This window comes from Charadrius vociferus, unplaced genomic scaffold, assembly GCF_000708025.1.
Source record: "Charadrius vociferus isolate BGI_N301 unplaced genomic scaffold, ASM70802v2 scaffold326, whole genome shotgun sequence".
In the NCBI taxonomy this organism is placed as follows: domain Eukaryota; kingdom Metazoa; phylum Chordata; class Aves; order Charadriiformes; family Charadriidae; genus Charadrius; species Charadrius vociferus.
The window spans coordinates 4,743,265-4,747,869 of NW_009649062.1; positions in this window are offsets into that span (position 1 = coordinate 4,743,265).

Sequence of the window (4,605 nt, forward strand, 5' to 3'; positions counted from 1 at the left end):
GCTCTTCCCTCAGCTGCGTTATACACCCCCTGCGTGGTACGGGGGCAGGAGGGAGGGCGCGGGGTGACCTGGGGTGGGCTGGCAGGAGAAGTCTTGACAGAGCGCCCTGTTTTGGGGTGTGCAGGGGGTTTCCCGTCCGGCAGCGGAACCTGTCTGTCTTGCGGGGAGATCAATGTACAGCAGATGGCGTTTCTGCTCAAACCAAGGCCCAGCTGCTGCGTACATCGCGGGAGATTTGCAATTCCCTTGGGAGCTGGGGGGGAACGAAATGAGCCGGGGTGCGTGGTGGGAGAGATGGTTCTCCTGCCCCCCACCCCCTTGGCTGCAGTGAGCTGGGAGGTGGTGCTGCCTCTCCTGGAGGAGCCTGTGACTCTAAATTACTTAATAAAGCTGCCTGATAGCAGGGAGAATTCCCCTAAAAGGCCTTGCTGGGTAAATAAGCCTCTTTTAAACAGTTGTGCTGGTTCAGTAGCGCAGGCTCGCAGCTGGAGCTGGTGGGATCCGGGATGGAGCAACACCAGGTGTGGGTCAAACAGTTGTATCTCACCGGCAAGGTGCGTTGGGCATCACTGCTGTGGAACTTACTTGTCCTGTCATACTCACTCACAGCAACTCGACTGGAGACTCCAGACGTTGGCACGGTCAGCGTGCCGGTTGGAGGACGGTCCCTTTAGGAGTGAGGGAAGCCGTGCTGCTGGTACCTGCCTCTCTTCTGGCACAGTCCGGGCAGCGAGTGCAGTGCCACAGCGCCGCAGAGCCCCGGCGTCCTCAGCCCGGTCCTGGGGACAGCTCTGCGGATGGCCTGCGGTACGAGTGCTGCAATCAGGTTTTCTTGAGCCATGCAGGGTTAAATCTGCTTTACCTGGGAGAAGTAGCTTAAGAATTAAAATTGAATTGACCTCCTGAGCCCAGCCTGCCACGAGAGGGGCTGTTTTCGGGCACAGGTAAGGAGCAGCATCTTGTTTTTGCACAAGACCTGGCCGTGATGGTGCCTACCTGTTCTCTGGGCTGGGATCTCAGGTCCCAGGAGCATTCACTGGTGGGGTTTTTTTTGGTTTTTTTTGTTTGTTTGATTATTTTTTACGAGCTGCTGGGCTCGCGGTGTTTGCTGTGAGTGCTGTGGAATGGGTCCCCACAGCATTGCCGGGCTGTCCTCGTGCCCTGCTTGTGGCCGCAGGATGCGTTCATTGCTGAAAGCCGTCCAGCGCGCAGTGTCATCCTCGCTGCGGGCGCCGCGCGGGGCTCCGCTCTCCCTTTCCTGCACCCGCAGAGGGCAGCTGCCGCCGCAGCCGCCTCCGTCACTGCTGGACCTGAACCAGCGCAGCCCCCGGCTCCCAGAGCCTCATCCCCGGGCTGGGAGATGCCGCTTCAGCCCAGGGCGATGGGACGCAGCCCTTTGCTGCCGGTCTCGGGGGGGACAAGTGTCTCTATATAGCTGCTGCCTCATGTCGTGAGCGTGTGGGGGAGCTCAGGGTGGCAGGGACCCCGCGGGACTCTGCTGGCACTGCAACACCCTGCGCAGATACAACTCGCCCTCTCATCACCTGGGGACAGGGGCGATGCTGTGGCTGCAGGGAGCAGAGCCACCGCTCTCGGAGCTCACCACCACTCCCAGCCATGTGTCCCCCCCTACACCCCATGCAAGGAGGGCGGCTGTCAGCATTGATGCTCGGATGCTGTGGCATTGCTGGGCAGCCTTCTGCTGTCAGCTCTTACCGCCTTAAAATGCATTTTCCTGGAAGGGTAACTGGCAGCTGTGCTCAGCGTGGGGTGTCCGGGGTGCTCAGCACTGGGATGATGCCGACTGTGGGCGCGCGCCGGACACGTGTGGGGACCGTGTGCTGGCAGTGACCCCGGGAGGTGCCAGGCTGTGGGGGGCTGGCCGGCCTCGCCGGATGGGGGGAGATGTCGCTGACCCCGGCGACGGCAGGAGCGCGGGATGAATGAAGGGGCTGTGCAGCGGCGCGCGGCCAGCGCACATCTGCTGGCCACAGTGCCTCCTTTGTGCCAGTGCCGGCTGCGCTCCCTGCCCCGCTCCCGGCTTTCTTCCCAGGCTAGCGGCAGCTTACTACGGCGATCAAAGATTTTAAGGGAAAACCAGAAGTGGCTGGAGTATTTATTCCCCTTGAACTTCACCTCCCCACTGCACTTGCTTCTCTGGATGCCCACAACCCCATCCCTGGGCAACGTGAACTGTCCTCTGGCGGCTCGACTCCTTGTCTTGTCACTGTCCCTGTCAGCCCAGGTCCCCGGGCCGGGATCCCGGGCGGGAGCACAGGATTTACCTCCAGGAGCCGTTCTTGGCACCTCCACTGTGTGCTGGTGCAGCGCTTGCTGACGGTGCACGTGGCGGGGGTTCCCAGCAGGGTGGCACCATGCCCACCACCGATCGATGGCTGCAGCTTAAGCAACTATTTTTATTTTTCAGCGGTATTTTTTACCCTGTCCTGGCTCTTGCCCTTGGTGCTGTGAGCACGCGTGTTGCGGGGACCTTGGCTGCCTCCTGGCTCCGTGGCGGCAGGACGATGGACGTGGTTTCTCGCTACGAGGACGGCGCAGAGCTGCAGGATCGGCTGTGAGCTCCACACCACCGCGGCAACAAGAGACCAGCAAAAAGAGCGGCTCTTTCAAGGTTTGATCTGGTTCCTATAGAAACTGGAGGTTGCTCCTGCCTGGTGCCGGTGCCAGCAGCCGGCGGTGCGCCCCGGGGAGCAGTGCAGCTGGGGATGAGCGGGAGCGGGGTACAGTGCTGCGCCTCGGTACTGCCGCTGCCTTTCCACGTGCCTCCGTGCCCCCTCTGCTTCCTCTCTCTGTTTCTGCCCCTCGGTGGGGCCGTGCTGAGCGCTGACGAGGCTCTGCATCCCCCTCCAGCTGTGTGGGGCTCTCCGCACCCCGCAGGACCCCGAGGCTGGATGTGCCGCTCCTTGCCCTGGCAGGGTCCTTTGTGGGATAAGGGACTCGTTCCTGCCACGTGTCAGGTCGCGTGCTGCAGCATGGTGCTGCTGGTGTTCCTGGCCACGCCGTCCCTGCGGTGACGCCTCTGCTCCTGCCCTCCTTGCTAAAAATCACCACCAGAGAAGCTTGAAAACCTAAAATGATGTCCTGGGGACCCCTTTGCCCTCGTCATGCCCTGGGGTAAAAGATCCTGGGGTGGTGGATCTCATCGGCTCCTGAGCCCTGAGGGTCTGGGCTTCTCCCCCACTGCCTGACACTACGGGCTGTCCCACCACAGCAGGGCGCGGAGGTGCTCGTGCTACTTGATGGGCTCGTGCCTCCGAGGGAGGTCTCGGTCTCCCCGGGTGCCAGAGCAGCTCCTCTCCTTCCCAGCAGCAACCGGTGGCAGGTTGCGGACCTGGTGAGACCCTCCTCCTCTCCTGCCCACCCTTTGCAGTTTGCTCCGGAAGGATGATCGCAGCCCTCTGCAAACTACCTCATCCCCGGAGCAGGGGCCAAGCGTCAACCGTGGCGCGGATCCAGAGCAGCTCTGGGGAGCCCAGCACTGCCACCCTGCTCTGCGCCCTGCCCCGGTGCCCAAACACGCGGCTTGGTGCTGCCCGGGCACCCGCCTGGCACCGGCTCTGCCCAGGGGGGACAAAGGTGCCCCGAAGAGCCCCCATTGAGAACGAGTCCCACGGGGCGTGTTGTCCCCCTGCAGCACATGGCAGCCGAGCAGCTCCGCTGAGCCAGAGCCCGTCTGCGGCCAAGCTGGCGGCAGGAGGCTCCTTCCCGCTGTCCTCGCGCTGCTGCCGGGTTTGTTCATCCTGGCAGCATCCCGGCAGCGCTCCCGGCCAGGGCCGAGTGCCGGCAAGAGGAGCCGCAGGATGGGCCCCGTGGCCTCCTTTCCACTGCTGCCTGAAGAGGGCAGGGATATTTTAGGAGAATGTGGTGACAACACCACGCTCCTGTGTTTTCACCCCCCCTTCCTACCTGCCCGCTGCGGGAGCGTAGCTCTGCTGGCTCCGGTGGGACCTGCTTGGACGGGTGCCATGGGGACGGCGTGCGCTGCCTCCGTGTTGAGGAGCTCGATGGCCGTGTCCCCCAGCGCAGGATGTTTGCGCCCCACTCCTGGGATGCCCGCGGTGGGTGCCGATGCTCATGCCTTGGCGCTGCCCCCCTGTCCCGGCCGGCTGGTGCTGCGTGGCTGTGAGAGCCTGAGCCGCTATGGCATGATGTGGCCTCGTGCCGGCTGGAGGGCAAAGGGCCAAATCCTGTCCCACCACTGTGCTGCTCCTTGGTGACCCCGGGCACTGAGGGTCCCCTATAGTGCTGCTGCAGAGGCCACCCGTGCCCCAAACCTGGGGGCTGCAGTCACCATGGCCGACGTGCCGTGGGCACCCACTGGCCTTTGGCTGTGGAGGGGCTGCGTGTCCTCTGTTTGTGGGGATGAGTGGGATTCGGCCCATGGGTCCCTGTGGCACTGCCCGCCCCACATCAGGTCCCTCCTGGGAGCCACCGCTCTCTCAGCAGGGGGGATACAGGACCTGCTGCTGGATGGGGGCTTCCCAAAGCTGGGGTGGGGCGGGGGCAAAGACTGTCCCACAACGTATATTTGCAAAGAGTAGGGAGGGGTTGGGGCAGAGATGGTGACCCCACACACCTTCTGCA